This window comes from Triticum aestivum, chromosome 4A (genome assembly GCF_018294505.1).
Source record: "Triticum aestivum cultivar Chinese Spring chromosome 4A, IWGSC CS RefSeq v2.1, whole genome shotgun sequence".
Classification (NCBI taxonomy): domain Eukaryota; kingdom Viridiplantae; phylum Streptophyta; class Magnoliopsida; order Poales; family Poaceae; genus Triticum; species Triticum aestivum.
In genome coordinates this window covers 284,510,592-284,533,528 of record NC_057803.1, presented here as the reverse complement: position 1 = coordinate 284,533,528, position 22,937 = coordinate 284,510,592, and positions in this window count along the sequence as shown.

The following is a 22,937-nucleotide window of genomic DNA, read 5'->3' as shown; positions in this document are numbered from 1 at the left end:
CAATGTCGCGCTATCCACCACTTGTTATCAAGCCTCCCAATATGACATGAAATAGCCTCTAGCCTTTTCACCATCCCAACAAACTGTTGTTTGGCTATGTTACCGCTTTGCTCAACCCCTCTTATAGAGTTGCTAGTTGCAGGTAGTTCCATGTTGGGACATGGATATAATGGGATATCACAATATCTCTTATTTAATTAATGCACATATATACTTGGTAAAGGGTGGAAGGCTTGGCCTTTTTCTTGGTGTTTTGTTCCACTCTTGCCGCCCTAGTTTTTTGTCATACTGGTGTTATGTTCCTTGAATTTTGTGTTCCTAACGCGGTCGGGATTTATGGGTCCCCCTTGTTTCTTCGTCTAAAGTAAAGCTTTCCCAAGGAGATCCAACATTGGTTTTACCATTTTCCTAACAACAACTAAAACTTGCATAGGGACTGGCTAGCACCTGAGGACTCTTAATCAACCCCCGGGCTAGTGCTCGACATGAGTGTTGGTTCACCTACCCAGCAGTCGGCGGTGCCGCCTCGGGGAAACTTGAGGTATTTGGCTATCGTTGACTTAGCATAGATAGATGAGTCCGTAGATAGAGTGCGGGCGGCTCTGGACACGGATCTGACTCACCCGGGAGACCTCCTTGTGATAGTTTTCCTTTCTTAGAAGAGCTTGTGCAACAGGATTCCGAGGTTACTCGGGGTGTCCCGAGATGGAGGATTGTCTCTGCGGATCGTGAGAGCTTATCATGGGCTAAGTTGGGACACCCCTGTAGGGTTTAATCTTTTCGAGAGCCATGCCCGTGGTTATGTGGCAGATGGAAAGTTTTAATATCCGGTTGTAGAGAACTTGACACTAGATCCGAAATGAAATACACCAACCGCGTGTGTAACTGTGACTGTCTCTTTTCGAGTGAGTTCGAGAAGAGAACACGATGGGGTTATGCATGACTCGAAAGTAGTTCAGGACCACTTCTTGATAATTTATAGTTTGCAACCGTTATGCATAATTACTCTTCTTATTCTTGTATTCGTAAGTTAGCCACCATATAATGCTTAGTGCTTGACGCAACCTCACCACTTATCCCTTCCATACCCATTAAGATTTGTTAGTCTTGATACCCATGGTAATGGGATTGCTGAGTCCTCGTGGCTCACAGATATCTACAACAACAGCTGCAGGTATAGGTAATGCAATGGTGTGACGCGAGTGCGATGCTTGCTTGTTTGGAGTTCTTCTGCTTCTTCTTCTATCAAGGGATAGGTTTCGTTCGGGAGCCTAGGATTAGCAGGGTGGAAGTCGTTCTTCTTTTTCATTTGATTTGATTCGTAGTCGGATCCTGCTCTTCTGCATGATGATTGTTATGTATTGATGAACTGTTGTATTCATGTTGTAGCTTGTGGCGAGTGTAAGCTTTTATCTTGTATTCTCATTTATTCAGTACATGGTATGTTGTAATGATATCCACCTTATTGTGCGCTCGAAATGCGGTTGTGCCCCAATCATGAATTCATCACGTGATTAGGATAGAATCGCATCTTGGGCGCTACAAGTTGGTATCAGAGCCTTACTAACCTTAGGAGCCCTCTTGATTGATCGGACCGTTGTCGTTGTTGAGTCTAGAAGAAAACTATTTTGAGTCTAGCTATATATTGGAGAGTAGGAATTATTTTTACTCCTTATCCCCTTCCTCGCTCTAGTGAGGACTCCTGACATAGGTGTTTTTTCACTCTTCTATCCTTTTTCACTCAATTTTTTTTAGGATCACGCGGGCATTGTGGAATCGTTCCGATATCATTGTGACGAGGATTCTATCATGGTGCCTCCTGACATTTAGGGGTTACGACAGTGTCCCGGGGAGTTGATCTCCAAGGTGTTTTCATCATAGTGTTTATCGTTTCAGTTCCGGAATACCAGAGGACACCGACATCAAAAGCGCTTCTATGCTACTAGTGGTGAGAGTAGTTTGGCGACTGATACGTCCATTTTGCATCATGTTTTCTTACTATTATTTATAATGTTTTTATCCATAATAATGCTTTTTGGAGTAATTCTAATGCCTTTTCTCTCATAATATGCAAGGTATACACAAAGAGGGAGAATTTCGGTAGCTGGAAATCTGGACCTGGAAAAGCTACGTCAGGCCACCTATTCTGCACAACTCCAAACAAGCTGAAACTTCACGGAGAATTTTTATGGAATATATGAGGAATATTGGAGCCAATAAGTACCAGAGGGGGCCCAACAGGTGGGCATAACCCACATGGGCGCGCTAGGGAGCCCAGGCGCGCCCTGGTGGGTTGTGCTCACCCAGGCCCACCGTCGGTGCCCATCTTCTGGTATATAAGTCATTTTGACCTAGAAAAAATAGAGAGGGGAATTTTGGGATGGAGCGCCGCCGCCTCGAGGTGGAACTTGGGCAGGAGCACTTTTGCCCTCCGGTGGAGCAATTCTGTCGTGGGAACTTCCCTCCCGGAGGGGAAAATCATCGTCATCATCATCACCAACAACTCTCCCATCTTGGGGAGGGCAATCTCCATCAACATCTTCAACAGCACCATCTCATCTCAAACCCTAGTTCATTTCTTGTGTTCAATCTTGTTACCGAAACTATAGATTGGTGCTTGTGGGTGACTAGTAGTGTTGATTACATCTTGTAGTTGATTACTATATGGTTTATTTAGTGGAAGATAATATGTTCGGATCCAATATGCTATTTAATACCCCTCTGATCTTGAGCATGATTATCGTTTGTGAGTAGTTACTTTTGTTCTTGAGGTCACGGGAGAAATCATGTTGCAAGTGATCATGTGAACTTGATATGTGTTCGATATTTTGATAGTATGTATGTTGTGATTCCCTTAGTGGTGTCATGTGAACATTAACTTCATGACACTTCACCATATTTGGGCCTAAGGGAATTCATTGTGGAGTAGCAATTATATGATGGGTTGTGAGAGTGACAGAAGCTTAAAGCCCAGTTTATGCGCTATTCCGTAAGGGACCGATTGGACCCAAACGTTTAATGCTATGGTTAGAATTTATTCTTTATACTTTTCTCGTAGTTGTGGATGCTTGTGGGAGGGTTAATCATAATTAGGAGGTTTGTTCAAGTAAGAACAGCACCTAAGCACGGGTCCACCCACATATCAAATTATCAAAGTACCGAACATGAATTAAGCCAACATGATGAAAGTGACTAGATGAAATTCCCGTGTACCCTCAAGAACGCTTTGCTTATCATAAGAGACCATTTTGGCCTGTCCTTTGCCTCAAAAGGATTGGGCTACCTTCCTGCACTTTTGTTACTACTATCGTTACTTGCTCATTACAAATTATGTTGCTATCAAACTGCTCCGCTACTTACAATTTCAGAACTTGCAGACATTACCTTACTGAAAACCACTTGTCATTTCCTTTTGCTCCTCGTTCGGTTTGACACTCTTACTTATCGAAAAGAGCTAAAATTGATCCCCTATACTTGTGGGTCATCAAGGCTATTTTCTGGCGCCATTGCCGGGGGGGTGAAGCGCCTTTGGTAAGTGGAATTTGGTAAGGAAACATTTATATAGTGTGCTGAAATTTATTGTCTGTTGTTACTATGGAAAACAATCCTTTGAGGGGTTTGTTCGGGGTATCTTCACCTCATCCATAACCAAAATTAGTTACTCCTCAACCTACTTCACCTACTGAAAATATTGAATATGAAATTCCTTCGAGTATGATAGAACAACTGCTAGCTAATCCTTATGCAGGAGATGGAACCGAACATCCTGATATGCACTTGATATATGTAGAACAAATTTGTGGATCGTTTAAGCTTGCAGGTTTACCCAGGGATGAAGTTGTGAAAAAGGTTTTCCATTTATCTTTTAAGGGAAAAGCATTGGCATGGTATACGCTATGCGATGATATTGGATCTTGGAATTGGAATCGTTTGAAATTGGAGTTCCACCAAAAAATTATCCTATGCATATATAATTTTTGGCCTCGTGAAGGAGAAAGTATATCTCTAGCTTGGGGGAGGCTTAAGTCAATGTTATATTCATGCCCCAATCATGAGCTCTCAACAGAAATTATTATCTAGAATTTTTATGATCGACTTTCTCGTAATGATCAAACCATGCTTGATACTTCTTGTGTTCGTTCTTTTATGTAGAAGACTATTGAATTCCAGTGGGATCTTTTGGAACGAATTAAACACAACTCTAAAGATTGGGAACTCAACAAACGTAAAGAGTCAGGTATTAAAGTTAAGTATGATTATGTTAAATCTTTTATGGATACCGATGCTTTTCAAAAGTTTAGCACTAAATATGGACTTGACTCTGAGATAGTAGCCTCCTTTTGTGAAACATTTGCTACTCATGTTGAACTCCCTAAAGAGAAGTAGTTTAAATATCACCCACCTATTAAAGAAGAAATCAAAGAACCGATACCGGTTAAAGAAGAAACTATACTTTATAATGTTGATCCAGTTGTTCCTTCTGCTTATATTGAGAAACCACCGTTCCCTATTAGGATAAAGGGACATGCTAAAGTTTCAACTGTGGTTAAAAAATCTATATTGGAACACCTAAACCTGATGAACAAATTAAAATAGAACCTAGTATTGCTATGGTTAAAGATCTCTTGGAAGAATATATGGATGGTCATGTTATTTACTTCTGTGAAGAAGCTGCTAGAATTGCCAAACCTGGTAAAAAGGATAAACATAGACCTCTTGTCGGCATGCTTGTCATCTCAGTTAAGATATGAGATCACTGTTATCATGGTTTATGTGACATAGGTGCTAGTGTGAGTGCTATTCCCTACACCTTATATCAAGAAATTATGAATGACATAGCACCCACAAAATTGGAAGACATAGATGTTACTATTAAACTTGCTAATAGAGACACAATATCACCGATTGGGATTGTTAGAGATGTTGAAGTCTTGTGTGGAAAATTAAATACCCTACGGATTTTCGTATTCTTGGTTCCCCACAAGATGACTTTTGTCCCATTATCTTTGGTTGACCTTTCTTGAACATCATTAATGCTAGAATAGATCGTGAGAAGCAAACTGTAGGTGTTAGTTTTGGTGATGAGTCTCATGAATTTAATTTTTCCAAGTTTAGTAGAAAGCTTCATGAAAAAGAATTGCCTAGTAAGGATGAATTAATTCATCTTGCTTCTATTGTTGTACCACCTACTGATCCTTTAGAACAATATTTGCTAGACCATGAAAATGTTTTTCATATGCATGAAAGAAATGAAATAGATAAGATTTTCTTTGAACAACATCCTCTACTTAAACACAATTTGCCTATTGAAACTCTACGAGGTCCTCCTCCGCCTAAGGTGATCCTCTGTTTGAATTACAACAATTGCCAGACACTTTGAAATATGCTTATCTTGATGAAAAGAAGATATATCCTGTTATTATTAGTGCTAACCTTTCAGAACATGAAGAAGAAAGATTATTAAAAGTTCTAAGGAAGCACCGAGCTTCTATTGGATATACTCTTGATGATTTAAAGGGCATTAGTCCCACTCTATGTCAGCATAAAATTAATATGGAACCTGATGCTAAACCCGTTGTGGATCACCAACGTTGGTTAAACCCGAAGATGAAAGAAGTGTTAAGGACAGAAATACTAAAACTTCTGGAAGCAGGTATAATCTATCCTATAGCTGATAGTAAACGGGTAAGTCATGTTCATTGTGTTCCTAAGAAAGGAGGTATAACTGTTATTCCTAATGATAAGAATGAACTTATTCCACAAAGAATTGTTACATGTTATAGAATGGTAATTGATTTTAGAAAATTAAACAAAGCAACTAGAAAAGATCATTACCCTCTGCCTTTTATTGATCAAATGCTTGAGAGATTATCTAAGCACACACATTTTTGCTTCCTTGATGGATATTCTGGTTTTTCACAAATACCTGTTTCTCAACCTGATCAAGAAAAGACCACTTTTACTTGTCCCTTTGGAACTTATGCTTATAGACATATGCCCTTTGGTTTATGTAATGCACCTGCTACCTTTCAAAGATGTAAGACCCCTATATTCTCTGTCTTTTGTGAAAAGATTGTTGAGGTTTTCATGGATGACTTTTCTGTTTATGGGAAGTCTTTTGATGATTGTTTAAGCAATTCTGATCGAGTTTTGCAGAGATGTGAACAAACAAATCTTGTCTTGAATTGGGAGAAGTGCCACTTTATGGAAGGCATTGTCTTGGGTCATAAAATTTCTGAAAGAGGTATTGAACTAGACAAAGGTAACGTTGATGCAATTGAGAAAATGCCATGTCCTAAAGATATAAAAGGTATTTGTAGTTTCCCAAGTCATGCTAGTTTCTATAGGAGATTTATCAAAGACTTTCCTAAAATTTCTAGGCCTCTTACTAGTCTCTCGCAAAAGGATGTTCCTTTTGTTTTTTATGATGATTGTCTAGAAGCCTTTGAAACACTCAAGAAAGCCTTAATTTCTGCACCTATTGTTCAACCACCTGATTGGAACTTGCCTTTTGAAATTATGTGTGATGCTAGTGATTATGTTGTTGGTGTCATTCTAGGACAAAGAGTTGATAAGAAACTTAATTTAATTCATTATGCTAGTAAAACTCTAGACAGTGCTCAAAGAAATTATGCTACTACTGAAAAAACATTCTTAGCAGTGGTGTTTGCTTGTGATAAATTTAGACCTTATATTCTTGATTCCAAAGTAACTGTTCACATAGACCATGCTACTATTAAATATCTTATGGAAAATAAAGATGCTAAACCTAGACTTATTCGATGGGTTATCTTATTACAAGAATTTGATTTACATATCATTGATAGAAAAGGAGCTGAGAACCCAGTAGCTGATAATTTATCTAGGCTTGAAAATGTGCTTGATGACCCACTACCTATTGATGATAGTTTTCCTAATGAGCAGTTAGCTGCAATAAGTGTTACTCGTAGTACTCCTTGGTATGCTGATTATGCTAATTACATTGTTGCTAAATATTTACCACCTAGCTTTACGTACCAACAAAAGAAATAATTCTTCTATGATTTAAGACATTACTTTTGGGATGGCACACATCTTTATAAAGAAGGAGTAGATGGTATTATTAGACGTTGTGTACCTGAGCATGAACAGGGACAAATCCTACGTAAATGTCACTTCGAAGCTTATGGAGGGCATCATGCTAGAGATAGAACTGCTCACAAGGTATTGCAATCTGGATTTTATTGGCCTACTCTCTTCAAGGATGCCCCTAAGTTTGTCTTATCTTGTGATGAATGTCAAAGGATGGGTAATATCAGTAAGCGTCAAGAAATGCCTATGAATTATTCACTTGCTGTTGAACCATTTGATGTTTGGGGATTTGATTACATGGGACATTTTCCTTCCTCTAATGGGTATACACATATTTTGGTTGCTATTGATTATGTTACTAAATGGGTAGAAGCTATTCCAACTAGTAGTGATGATCACAACACCTCTATTAAAATGCTTAAGGAAGTTATTTTCCCAATGTTTGGAGTCCCTAGATATTTAATGACTGATGGTGGTCCACACTTTATCCATGGTGCTTTCTGTAAAATGCTTGCCAAGTATGATGTTAACCATATAATTGCATCACCTTATCATCCTCAGTATAGTGATCAAGTTGAACTTAGCAATAGAGAAATAAAATTAATTTTGCAAAAGACTGTCAATAGGTCCAGGAAGAATTGGTCCAAGAAATTATATGATGCACTTTGGCTTATAGAACAACATATAAAAATCCTATGGGTATGTCTCCTTATAAAATGGTTTATGGAAAAGCTTGTCATTTGCCTCTTGAGTTAGAATATAAAGCATATTGGGCAATCAAAGAACTCAATTTTGATTTCAAACATGCCGGTGAAAAGAGGTTATTTGATATTAGCTCATTTGATGAATGGAGAACCCAAGCTTATGAAAATGCAAAATTATTCAAAGAAAAAGTTAAAAGATGGCATGACAAAAGAATCCAAAAGCATGAGTTTAAAGTCGGAGAATATGTTCTTTTGTACAACTCTCGTTTCAGATTCTTTGCAGGAAAACTCCTCTCAAAATGGGAAGGCCCATATGTTATCGAGGAGGTTTATCGGTCTGGAGCCATCAAAATAAATAATTCTGAAGGTACTAAACCGAAGGTTGTCAATGGGCAACAAATAAAACATTATATCTCAGGTACGCCCATTAATGTTGAAAGTAATATTATCCAAACTTTGACACCGGAAGAACACATAAAAGAGTCCTTCCGGAACACTCCAGAATCATGAAAATAAGGAGGTGCGTGATATGGTAAGTAAATGGACTACGAAAAATCCGCAAAAATATTTTTCATCAGTTTTGGAATATTCAGAAAAATTGGAAATAAAAAAACTTCCAGGAAGCGTCCCTTGGTGGGCACAAGACACCAGGGCGCGCCAGGCTTGCCTGGCGCACTCAGGTGGGTTGTGCCCACCTGGGACACCTTCTGTACTCCATTTTTCTTCCATATGCTTGTCCTCCAAGATAAAAATCTACATATACTTCCTAAACCTGTTGATCACCGTATCACGGAGAAATCCTCTGTTTTCTTTTCCTTGCTGTTTTCTGTCAAATCCCATCTACCATGGCTGCTCAAGCTCCTCCAAGGATAGGTTCTTTAAGAACTTCATCAACCCATACCTTCGGGAGGTGGTGCAGCACCCTCAGGTCATCCAGATGCATGAGGGGGTGACTTACCTCCACGATGTGCCATATCCAAAGGGGACGGGAACCGTGGAGGCCAGGCTTGAAGCCATGGAGCAGGGCGTCTTCTGGTGTAAGGGGATGGTAGAGCGTGGACTCAACGCCAATCACCTTATGATCACGGACCTCTCTCGTGATCTCAAGGTGGATGGCAAACCCATGAAGGACATCGTCTTCACCCTCAACGAGCAAATAAACTTCCTCCAAAGCCAGATCTATGACCTTCAAAACCAAGTCTTTGAATATGAAGCAAGGCTTAAAGGTATGATTTTGGCTGCCAGTTGCAGGACCCGTGGAACTCACTCCTCCTCTTATGATGGTGGACCACTGCCATGGAAATCCGAGGACAAGGTCCCTTCTTCATTACCAACATCACCTTCTTCACCACCAAAGGAGAATTGAGTATCGGGTATGGGCACTCCCCTTGGCTTCCACCAAGCTTGGGGAGGTGCCCCGGTATCGTGTCATCCCACTATCTTTTCTCTTTTACTTATTTTAGTTCAATCTTTTTGCTTTAGATGAATAAAAGTTAGTTCGATCCTTTCTTCCTTGAGAGTTTGCTTAGTGGTCTATCCTTGTAATCGTGTGCAAGTTATATAATAAAGTATAGTTTGAGTTTTTGCTTTCTTTACTTTCATGTTGCAAATTAAAGAAAGGAAATAACAAAGAATAAAAGAAAGGAAATAAATAAAAGAATGGAAAGAAATAATGAAAAGATCATATACTAATCCTATGGTAGGTGATGACACCACATAAGGAAAAGTATAAGTAGAAAATTTTATTAGAAATTGACAAACATAGCATTAGTCAATGATGCAACTCATGAAAGAATTAATAAGGGAAGATAAGGATTCACATATAAATATACTATCCTAGAAATCTTTTGTGATTGTGAGCCCTCATCAAAATATTATATTCCAAAATTGTTGACGTTGGACAAGGAAGACAACTTAATGGTTTATGTTTGTTTATATTCAGATAGAAGTCATATTGTCATAGATCCTTTAACATGTGGTGCTTGCCCCCTATCTTTGCTAGCCAAAAATTCCGCACTAAGTAGAGATACTACTTGTGCATCCAAAAACCCTTAAACCCAAATCTTATCTTCAAGTGTCCATCATACCTACCTAGGGATTGAGCAAGATCCCTCAAGTAAGTTGTCATCGGTGCAAAAAGGCAATAAAAATTGCTTCTAAATGTGTGAGATCATTTAGTGTAAGAGAAAATTGAGCGTTGCACGAACTTGTGATGGTGAAGAATAAAAGCGACAGACTATATAATAAAGGTCGCTATCACAAGGGGCAATGTAACGTGGCGTTCTTTTGCACTAAGGGGTTGAGCATACAAACAAATAAGCGCATGGCAACCTCTGCTTCCCTCTGCGAAGGGCCTATCTTTTACTTTTATGTATTTACTTTTATGCAAAGAGTCAAAGTTTACCTTCGATTCCTTTTTATTTTTCTCCTTTGGCAAGCATCATGTGGTGAGGAAAGATCTAGGCACATATGTCCAGTTGAATATAGATAGCATGAGTTATTATTGTTGACATCACCCTTGAGATGAGTACGTTGGGAGGCGAAACTATAAGCCCCTATCTTTCTATGTGTTTGGTTGAAACGTTTTGCTCATGTGTACGTGATGAGTGTTAGCAATCATAGAAGACTATATGATGGTTGAGTATGTGGACTTGCCTAAAGGCTCCGATACGTGACCCTTCCTGAAAATATGATGAATTGTAGTTGCAAATTGACTGAGAACATAGTTTGTTGGTTTTTAATAGAGTTTTGTCTTTATACTTCGATTGTGTGATGAATTGTTACTTATTCATGAGAAGTATATGATAAAAATTCTATGATAAAAGTCTTATGTTTAATTTTGTTGTTGTTATAATAATCAACATGATGCTTCTATGCCCGTATTTTGTTTTTATCGACACCTCTCTCTCTCTCAAAGCATGTGGACATGTTTTTCGATTTCGGTTTTCGCTTGAGAACAAGCGAGGTCTAAGCTTGAGGGAGTTAACACAACCATTTTGCATCATGTTTCCTTACTATTATTTATAATGTTTTTATCCATAATAATGCTTTTTGGAGTAATTCTAATGCCTTTTCTCTCATAATATGCAAGGTATACACAAAGAGGGAGAATTCCGGTAGCTGGAAATCTGTACCTAGAAAAGCTACGTCAGCCCCCCTATTCTTCACAACTCCAAACAAGCTGAAACTTCACGGAGAATTTTTATGGAATATATGAGGAATATTGGAGCCAATAAGTACCAGAGGGGGCCCACCAGGTGGGCACAACCCACCTGGGCGCGCCAGGGAGCCCAGGCGCGCCCTGGAGGGTTGTGCTCACGCAGGCCCACCTCCGGTGCCCATCTTCTGGTATATAAGTCATTTGGACCTAGAAAAAATACAGAGAGGACTTTTGGGACGAAGCATCGCCGCCTCGAGGCGAAACTTGGGCAGGAGCACTTTTGCCCTCCGGCGGAGCGATTCTGCCGGGGGAACTTCCCTCCCAGAGGGGCAAATCATCTCGTCATCATCACCAACAACTCTCCCATCTTGGGGAGGGCAATATCCATCAACATATTCAACAACACCATCTCATCTCAAACCCTAGTTCATGTCTTGTGTTCAATCTTGTTACTGGAACTATAGATTGGTGCTTGTGGGTGACTAGTAGTGTTGGTTACATCTTGTAGTTGATTACTATATGGTTTATTTGGTGGAAGATTATATGTTCAGGTCTAATATGCTATTTAATACCCCTCTGATCTTGAGCATGATTATCTTTTGTGAGTAGTTACTTTTGTTCTTGAGGTCACGGGAGAAATCGTGTTGCAAGTAATCATGTGAACTTGATATGTGTTCAATATTTTGATTGTATGTATGTTGTGATTCCCTTAGTGGTGTCATGTGAACGTCGACTACATGACACTTCACCATATTTGGGCCTAAGGGAATGCATTGTGGAGTAGCAATTAGATTATGGGTTGCGAGAGTGACAGAAGCTTAAAGCCCAGTTTATGCGCTATTCCGTAAGGGACCAATTTGACCCAAAAGTTTAATGCTATGGTTAGAAGTTATTCTTAATACTTTTCTCGCAGTTGCGGATACTTGCGGGAGGGTTAGTTATATGTAGGAGGTTTGTTCAAGTAAGAACAACACCTAAGCACCGGTCCACCCACATATCAAATTATCAAAGTACCGAACATGAATTAAGAAAACATGATGAAAGTTAGATGAAATTCCCGTGTACCCTCAAGAACGCTTTGCTTATCATAAGAGACCGTTTTGGCCTGTCCTTTGCCTCAAAAGGATTGGGCTACCTTTCTGCACTTTTGTTACTACTATCATTACTTGCTCGTTACAAATTATCTTGCTATCAAACTACTCCGCTACTTACAATTTCAGCACTTGCAGACATTACCTTGCTGAAAACAACTTGTCATTTCCTTCTGCTCCTCATTGGGTTCGACACTCTTACTTATCAAAAAGAGCTACAATTGATCCCCTATACTTGTGGGTCATCAGCGACACCCAGTACTAGGGAGAGCGACCAGATGTATTGCCGCAACTAGTATAGCGGATGTTTTTCGAAGGTCTGAGGTACACGATTTCCGAGGTTTTCTTGGTTATGTGTTGACGGATGGATACAGTTGGAGTGTAGGATTTGTTAGTTGTTAGTTGTGTGAGATATTTGTGCCTCCGTGTATCCCCAACACCAGATTGCATAACCAGAGAATTTCAAAAGTTCATAGGTGGGAATTCAAGTAGTTACCTAGAACTATCCTTCCGACAAATGCATGAGGGGTTATGTATTTGTTTCCGGCTTATTTTTGCAAGACAAATCCCTTGTTTTGTTTCAGTTATGGTATTTGAGTTGCTTCAATGTCAACTGTTGATTCCATACATTTTTCTAAGCGGTGTTCTCATATTTCTATGGGAGTTCTAATTCTTCTTGATCATCAAGATTGTCATTTCAATCCTTTCCAACTAGTGTGCTTCTCTTCAAGACAATCCAATCATCATTTTCATTTGCAATATCAATTCACAATTTTCTCAACGGTGTCCGTTCCATCCGTCCTAAGTTGTCTTCATTTTTTTCCACCATCCCACCCTTTTTCTTCAAGAAGTCAAATTATAAAATCATGATCCTTTTATTCATGAGAAGTTTCTTTATTCTCTCCTTCAATGCTCTTACATGGTGATTTCTCGTGAAGATGCTATGTAAGCTTCAAGTTTATCATTGTTCATTTCTCATATTATTTTCCGGAGGATTCAATTCAAGCTCCGTTGTTGATCATATCCCTTTCCCCATTTTTAAAATGTTTTCCCATGCCGGTGCACCTCTTAATCGCTCACCTCTCTCTATTCATATTCGAAGTGCCAAAGATATCTCAGAAGATTTGAGCTTATCAATCCGTTCAAGCTAATTCAAGGTTGTTATCTCATTCAAGATAGTTGATTCAATCGGTGCAATCTCTTTTTTCAAGCAATCTTTTCAATGGTGTTTCTTCTGAGTGGGCCCTAACCCACAGGTCTTTTCCCAGGATCTTACCTGACTCTTTTAATTTTTTCAAAGTCATTCTCAAATTCTTTCAAAGTTTGACGTAAGAATGAATTCTCATCAGTCAAATGTCTTCTTTGAGTTCTCCTTCAATTCCTTACATTTTGATCCCAATCTTAATCTTTTCATCATTCCAGAGTGTCTCAAATAATTTGGTGGTGTTCCTCATTATCTTTCTCAACATTTGAAGATCGAAGAAGAGTTTCTCTTAAATCTTGTCTGTTCTCTCGAAGATTCATGGTTCTAGCTTCATGCCATCCTCACAATTGTTTTCGATTATGACAATTCACTTCATACCCATTCGAAGCATTTCATGAGTTCTTTCCATTTTATTCCTCTAAAGATCGTCATTCCAGAAGAAAATATTCATTCTCAGCTTTCAACTCTCATTCTCCAAATCTTACCGGTGCATTGTTCAAGTATTCTCTAGTCAGCTTGTCATCTCTTTGTTCTCTTGTGTCTTAATTCACTCAAGTATCTTCGTTCGTATCTACTTATTCTTGGTGATTTGTTTTATTTTCTTCAAATGTTTTCAATTCTTACGGTGGTTCGTTCCAGATTCATCTTCCTTTGTAATCACACCAATTCATTCATTCCTTCCAAAACATATCGGTGGTTCGTTGAAGAGTTCTTCAAGTTTGTGCTATATCTCTCCTTAATCCTTCTCAACAAGAATAAGTGGCATTCCAAATCTGTTGCTTCTCATCAATTTAAGTTGATGAAGGGTAAGCATGACATAATTCTTAGAGCAAAATTCATTGGAGATACTCATACTCATCATGTTGGCCAATTTAGTCCTCGTAGTTAGAAATATACGAAATACGATCACTAAACTTGTCTCAGGGGTTCACATACGGTCCAATGTATGATTTCTTATACATACGCGTTGATTTGGCGGTTGACTGGCTTGTCCACGTGTGCATTGACCGTCAACTCAGCACCTCGTTAGAACACATCAATACAGGGAAATGCAGGGTTTTTTTGCAAAATCTTCAGGGAATTTTGATGTCTACTACACAACCTTCTTCTTGTAGACGTTGTTGGGCCTCCAAGTGCAGAGGTTTGTAGAACAGTAGCAAATTTCCCTCAAGTGGATGACCTAAGGTTTATCAATCCATGGGAGGCGTACGATGAAGATGGTCTCTCTCAAGCAACCCTGCAACCAAATAACAAAGAGTCTCTTGTGTCCCCAACATACCCAATACAATGGTAAATTGTATAGGTGCACTAGTTTGGCGAAGAGATGGTGATACAAGTGGTATATGGATGGTAGATAAAGGTTTTTGTAATATGAAAATATAAAAACAGCAAGGTAACTAATGATAAAAGTGAGCGTAAACGGTATTGCAATGCTTTGAAACAAGGCCTAGGGTTCATACTTTCACTAGTGCAAGTCCTCTCAACAATAATAACATAATTGGATCATATAACTATCCCTCGACATGCAACAAAGAGTCACTCCAAAGTCACTAATAGCGGAGAACAAACGAAGATATTATTATAGGGTACGAAACCACCTCAAAGTTATCTGTTCTGATCGATCTATTCAAGAGTCCATAGTAAAATAACATGAAGCTATTCTTCCCGTTCAATCTATCATAGATTTCGTACTAGAATAACACCTTAAGACACAAACCAAAACCCTAATGTCACCTAGATACTCCAATGTCACCTCAAGTATCCATGGGTATGATTATACGATATGCATCACACAATCTCAGATTCATCTATTCAACGAACACAAAGAACTTCAAAGAGTGCCCCAAAGTTTCTACCGGGGAGTCAAGACGAAAACGTGTGCCAACCCCTTATGCATAAGTTCACGTGGTCACAGAACTCGCAAGTTGATCACCAAAACATACATCAAGTGGATCACGTGATATCCCATTGTCACCACAGATAAGCACGGCAAGACATACATCAAGTGTTCTCAAATCCTTAAAGACTCAATCCGATAAGATAACTTCAAAGGGAAAACTCAATCCATTACAAGAGAGTAGAGGGGGAGAAACATCATAAGATCCAACTATAATAGCAAAGCTCGCGATACATCAAGATTGTACCACCTCAAGAACACGAGAGAGAGAGAGAGATAGAGAGATCAAACACATAGCTACTAGTACATACCCTTAGCCCCGAGGGAGAACTACTCCCTCCTCATCATGGAGAGCGTCAGAATGATGAAGATGGCCACCGGAGAGGGATTCCCCCCTCCGGCAGGGTGCCGGAACGGGTCTAGATTGGTTTTTGGTGGCTACAGAGGCTTCTGGCGGCGGAACTCCCGATCTATTGTGCTCCCCGAAGTTTTTAGGGTATATGGGTATATATAGGAGGAAGAAGTACGTTGGTTGATCTCCGGGCTGTCCACGAGGCAGGGGGCGCGCCCCCCACCCTCGTGGGCAGCCCGGGACTCTCCTGGTCCATCTTCGATACTCCGTGGGCTTCTTCTAGTCCAAAAATAAGTTCCGTGAAGTTTCAGGTCAATTGGACTCCATTTGATTTTCCTTTTCTGCGCTACTCTAAAACAAGGAAAAAACAGAAACTGGCACTTGGCTCTAGGTTAATAGGTTATTCCCAAAAATCATATAAAATAGCATATAAAACATCCAAGGTTGATAATATAATAGCATGGAACAATCAAAAATTATAGATGCGTTGGAGACGTATCAACATCCCCAAGCTTAATTCCTGCTCATCCTTGAGTAGGTAAATGATAAAAAACAGAACTTTTGATGTGGAATGCTACCTAACATATTTATCCATGTAATTCTTTATTGTGGCAAGAATATTCAGATCCATAAGATTCAAGACAAAAGTTTAATATTGACATAAAAATAATAATTCTTCAAGCATACTAACAAAGCAATCATGTCTTCTCAAAGTAACATGGCCAAAGAAAGTTATCCCTACAAAATCATATAGTCTGGCTAAGCTCCTTCTTCAGCACACAAAATATTTAAATCATGCACAACCCTGATGACAAGCCAAGCAATTGTTTCATACTTTTGATGTTCTCAAGCTTTTTCAATCTTCACGCAATACATCAGCGTGAGCCATGGATATAGCACTATATGTGGAATAGAAGGGTGGTTGTGGAGAAGACAAAAAGGGAGAAGATAGTCTCACATCAACTAGGCATATCAACGGGCTATGGAGATGCCCATCAATATATATCAATGTGACTGAGTAGGGATTTCCATGCAACAGATGCACTAGAGCTATAAGTGTGTGAAAGCTCAACAAAAGAAACTAGTTGGTGTGCATGCAACTTGCTTGCTCACAAAGACCTAGGGCATTTTGAGGAAGCCCGTCATTGGAATTTACAAGCCAAGTTCTATAATGAAAGATTCCCACTAGTGTAGAAAGTGTCAACATAGGAGACTCTTTATCATGAAGATCATGGTGCTACTTTGAAGCACAAGTGTGGTAAAAGGATAGTAGCATTGCCCCTTCTCTCTTTTTCTCTCATTTTTTTTTGTTTTTTTGGGCCTTCTCTTTTTTTATGGCCTTTCTCTTTTTTTCGTCCGGAGTCTCATCCCGACTTCTGGGGGAATCATAGTCTCCATCATCCTTTTCTCACTGGGACAGTGCTCTAATAATGATGATCATCACACTTTTATTTACTTACAACTCAAGAACTACAACTCGATACTTAGAACAAGATATGACTCTATATGAATGCCTCCGGCGGTGTACCGAGAGTGATGTCTACTACACAACCTTCTTCTTGTAGACGTTGTTGGGCCTTCAAGTGCAGAGGTTTGTAGGGCAGTAGCAAATTTCCCTCAAGTGGATGACCTAAGGTTTATCAATTTGTGGGAGGCGTAGGATGAAGATGGTCTCTCTCAAGAAACCCTGCAACCAAATAACAAAGAGTCTCTTGTGTCCCCAACACACCCAATACAATGGTAAATTGTATAGGTGCACTAGTTCGGCGAAGAGATGGTGATACAAGTGGTATATGGATGGTAGATAAAGGTTTTTGTAATCTGAAAATATAAAAATAGCAAGGTAACTAATGATAAAAGTGAGCGTAAACGGTATTGCAATGCTTTGAAACAAGGCCTAGGGTTCATACTTTCACTAGTGCAAGTCCCCTCAACAATAATAACATAATTGGACCATATAACTATCCCTCAACATGCAACAAAGAGTCACTCCAAAGTCACTAATCGCGGCGAACAAACGAAGAGATTATTGTAGGGTACGAAACCACCTCAAAGTTATCCGTCTGATCGATCTATTCAAGAGTCCGTAGTAAAATAACATGAAGCTATTCTTTCCGTTCAATCTATCATAGAGTTCATACTAGAATAACACCTTAAGACACAAATCAACCAAAGCCCTAATGTCACCTAGATACTCCAATGTCACCTCAAGTAAACGTGGGTATGATTACACGATATGCATCACACAATCTCAAATTCATCTATTCAACCAACACAAAGAACTTCAAAGAGTTCCCCAAAGTTTCTACCGTAGATTCAAGACGAAAACGTATGCCAACCCCTATGCATAAGTTCACGTGGTCACAGAACTCGCAAGTTGATCACCAAATATACATCAAGTGGATCACATGATATCCCATTGTCACCACAGATAAGCACGGCAAGACATACATCAAGTGTTCTCAAATCCATAAAGACTCAATCCGATAAGATAACTTCAAAGGGAAAACTCAATCCATTACAAGAGAGTAGAGCGGGAGAAACATCATAAGATCCAACTATAATAGCAAAGCTCGCGATACATCAAGATTGTACCACCTCAAGAACACGAGAGAGATAGAGATCAAACACATAGCTACTGGTACATACCCTCAGCCCCGAGGGAGAACTACTCCCTGCTCATCATGGAGAGTGCCGAGATGATGAAGATGGCCACCGGAGAGGGATTCCCCCCTCCGGTAGGGTGCCAGAACGGGTCTAGATTGGTTTTTGGTGCCTACGGAGGCTTCTGGCGGCGGAACTCCCGATCTATTGTGCTCCCCAAAGTTTTTAGGGTATATGGGTATATATAGGAGGAAGAAGTACATCGGTTGATCTCCGGGCTGTCCACGAGGCAGGGGGCGCCCAGGGAGGTGGGCGTGCCCCCACCCTCGTGGGCAGCCCGGGACTCTCCTGGTCCATCTCCGATACTCCGTGGGCTTCTTCTGGTCCAAAAATAAGTTCCGTGAAGTTTCAGGTCAATTGGAATCCGTTTGATTTTCCTTTTCTGTGATACTCTAAAACAAGGAAAAAATAGAAACTGGCACTGGGCTCTAGGTTAATAGGTTAGTCCCAAAAATCATATAAAATAGCATATAAATGCATATAAAACATCCAAGGTTGATAATATAATAGCATGGAACAATCAAAAATTATATATGCGTTGGAGACGTATCAAATTTCAGCAGTCCACCCCCCCCCCCACCTAGTCGGCTGCCCCCGCACCACGCCCCTCGCTCTCCTCTCCGCCCCCTCTCAACCCTAGTCCCCTTTGGCCGCCGTTGTTGTTGCCGGCCTGGAGCCGCCATGCCATTGCCAAGGCCACCCTCCCCCAGCGGTCGGCCCCAACAGGCAGGGAGAGGTGTTCGCCGGCCCCAACGACCTCCACCTCGATGAGCCCGGCGAGCTATGGATGCTCGCTGCCAAGGAGCATGACTGCGTGGTCATGTCCGCGTCGCACTAGTTCGCGCACCCGTCTGTGTACTAGCGCCGCGGCCACGCCGTTGGCTTCCACGACTTCGGCTCCACGGACGGTAATGTGACCGCGCTTGCGCGCGGTACGCGAAGCGCACGACGTTTGAGGGAGTCCTGGATTAGGGGGTGTCCGGATGGCCGGACTATACCTTCAGCCGGACTCTTGGACTATGAAGATACAAGATTGAAGACTTCGTCCCGTGTCCGGGAGGGACTTTCCTTGGCGTGGAAGGCAAGCTTGGCGATACGGATATGTGGATCTCCTACCATTGTAACCGACTTTGTGTAACCCTAACCCTCTCCGGTGTCTATATAAACCAGAGGGTTTTAGTCCGTAGGACAACATACAGAACAACAATCATACCATAGGCTAGCTTCTAGGGTTTAGCCTCTCCGATCTCGTGGTAGATCTACTCTTGTACTACCCATATCATCAATATTAATCAAGCAGGACGTAGGGTTTTACCTCCATCAAGAGGGCCCGAACCTGGGTAAAACTTCGTGTCCCTTGCCTCCTGTTACCATCCAGCCTAGACGCACAGTTCGGGACCCCCTACCCGAGATCCGCCGATTTTGACACCGACATTGGTGCTTTCATTGAGAGTTCCTCTGTGTCATCGCCGTCAGGCTTGATGGCTCCTACTATCATCGATAGCGATGCGGTCCAGGGTGAAACTTGTCTCCCCGGACAGATCTCTGTCTTTGCTGGCTTTGCACTGCGGGCTAATTTGCTTGGCCATCTGGAGCAGATCGAAAGCTACGCCCCTGGCCGTCAGGTCAAGTTTGGAAGTTTAAACTACATAGCTGACATCCGCGGGAACTTGATCTTCGACGGAGTCGAGCCACTGCCGAGCGCGCCGCACTGTCACGATGGGCATGATCTAGCTCTGCCGCCGAACAGTGCCCTGGAGGCCGCACCCGCATCGGCTTCGACCCTTAATTCGGAGCCAACTGCGTCGATCGAGGATGGGTGGTTGGACACTGCCTCGGGGGCTGCGATCCCAAGGGCGATCGAGCCGAACACCAGCCCCACACTCCATGAGACTCGTGACTCCAAGGAGCCGGACTCCTCCTCGGACTCCGAACCTTCCGTGCCCCTGCCGATCGAATCCGATTGGGCGCCGATCATGGAGTTTACCGCCACGGACATCTTTCAGCACTCGCCCTTCGGCGATATTATGAAATCACTAAAGTCTCTCTCTTTGTCAAGAGAGCCCTGCCCGGATCATGGCCAGCAGGATTGGGATGCGGAAGACGAAGAAATTCGACGCCCACCCACCACCCACTTTGTAGCCACTGTCGACGATTTAACCGACATGCTCGACTTCAACTCTGAAAACATCGACGGTATGGACGACGATGCGGGAGGCAAAGAAGAACCACCGCCCACAGGGTGCTGGACGCCCACCTCATCATATGATGTATACATGGTGGACGCACCAAAAGATGACGACGAGGAGCGGAAGGACGCACCGAAGGCTTGTTCCCTTGAGAAGCAGTCAAAGCGGCGACGGAAGCGCCGCCCCAAATCACGCCTCGACAGAAATAACGATCACACAGACCCAGCGCTGGAGCAGGGCGAACCGCTACCGGACAACGACAATCCAGATAATCAAACCGAACAAACAAATTCTATCAAGGATAATAGTCCGGACGACATAACGCCGGACAGGCACCCGGAGCAGCAAAATGCCCGTAAAAGGCTTGTTGCCACCGCGAGGAGTCTTAAAAAGCAGAAGCAAAGGCTCAAGTCTGCGCAAGACACACTCCAAATCGGATGGAGTAAAATACTCAACACAGCAGCAAGGTACGGCGCCAATCGCCCCTCCAAGAGCTACCCAAAGTGGAAGCTGCAACCTAAATTCGATGAGGAGGCCTCAGACCCCCCACAACCAAATATCAAAGCAGCCACCTGGCCGGATAGACGACCCCTCTGCCAACACAGAGCGGCATACAACGCCACTCACAATACAACACGCGACCCATGCGAGGGCTCGCACCCAAAGGACGGCGCAACAAGATCCATCTATGGGCCACGCAAGCGCGCCCCAGCATACAATGCAACACAACAAACATTCGAACAACGTGGTACACCCAGCTACAGGCATGCCGCACACCCCCTATGTTTCTCTGATGAGGTGCTGGACCACGAATTTCCAGAGGGATTCAAACTCATAAACATAGAGACATACAACGGAACAACAGACCCTGGGGTCTGGATTGAGGACTACATCCTTCATATCCATATGGCTCGAGGAGATGATCTCCACGCCATCAAGTACTTACCCCTCAAGCTCAAAGGGCCAGCTCGTCACTAGCTTAAAGGCCTCCCTGAAAGCTCCATTGGAAGTTGGGAAAAGCTCGAAGACGCCTTTCGGGCAAATTTTCAAGGAACTTATGTCCGACCTCCGGATGCGGACGATTTGAGTCATATAACTCAACAGCCCAAAGAGTCAGCCCGAAAGCTTTGGAACAAGTTTCTTACTAAAAAGAACCAGATTGTCGACTGTCTGGACGCTGAAGCCTTAGCAGCTTTTAAGCATAGCGTCCGTGACGAATGGCTCGCCAGACACCTCGGCCAAAATAAGCCGAGAACGATGGCCGCATTAACAAGCCTCATGACCCGCTTTTGCGCGGGTAAGGACAGCTAGCTAGCCAGATGCAGCACCAGCGACCCCAGTAAATCTGAAGTTAGAGATGGAAACGGGAAATCACGGCGCAACAGCAATAACAAACGTCGGAATAAAGAAGACAACACGAAGGGCATGGCATTAAACGCCGGATTCAAAAGCTCTCGGCCAGGTCAGCAAAAGCCGCCCTCTAAAGGCACCAGGGATGAACTGTCCAGCCTCAACAAAATTCTGGACCAAGTATGTCAGATCCATAGTACCCCGGGTAAACCTGCTAATCATACCCACAGAGAATGTTGGGTCTTCAAGCAGTCCGGCAAGCTCAACGCCGTACATAAGGGGGAGGATACACCAAGTGAAGACGAGGACGAGCCTCCCAAGCAAGACACTGGGGAACAAAAGAAATTTCCACCAGAAGTCAAAACAGTGAACGTGTTACACGTGATCAAGGGGAAAAAACAACGCGACACTCCCAGGAAAATATACACAAGTGCCTGTCACCGCGCAGTCCTGCCACTGGTCGTCTCAACCGATCACTTTCGACCATCGCGATTACTCGGCAAGTATCCAACACGCAGGATGAGCTGCCCTGGTATTAGACCCAGTAATTGGCGGATATCACTTCACACGAGTCTTGATGGACGGTGGCAGCAATCTAAACCTAATATATCAGGATACAATCCGCGGGATGGGGTTAGACCCAACAAAAATTCGCCATAGCAATACTACCTTTAAAGGAGTAACGCCAGGCCCAGGGGCTCGTTGTACGGGCTCCCTCCTACTACAAGTTATATTCGGCTCCCCCGATAACTTCCGTCGCGAGCATTTAACCTTCCACATCGCTCCGTTCCAAAGTGGCTATCAAGCACTGCTCGGACGCGAAGCTTTCGCTCGCTTTAATGCAATACCACACTATGCCTCCCTCACACTCAAGATGCCCGGTCCACGTGGCATCATTTCATTGAACGGAGATATCAAGCGATCTCTGCACGCCGAAGAGAGTGCGGCTGCCTTGGCAGCCGCACACTAAAGGCGCCCGGACCAGCGAAAGCATCCAATAGGTCGTCAAGACCTCAGACACAACTAATCAAGTCCGGCGCCACTATTTATACCGAATAAACGGTCACACCCCTATTTGTCAATACAAGGGGCTCAATGCGCGCAGACAAATGGAAATTTTTTCTCATCTTGAATTATACATGGTTTGTTTAAAAACTATCTTTTTGCACGACAACTTTTTCACCTAAATTCCTCTCTTTTACAGACAATCATCGTGCTACACCCGTCCAGGATATGGCACAACGGAGACACAGGC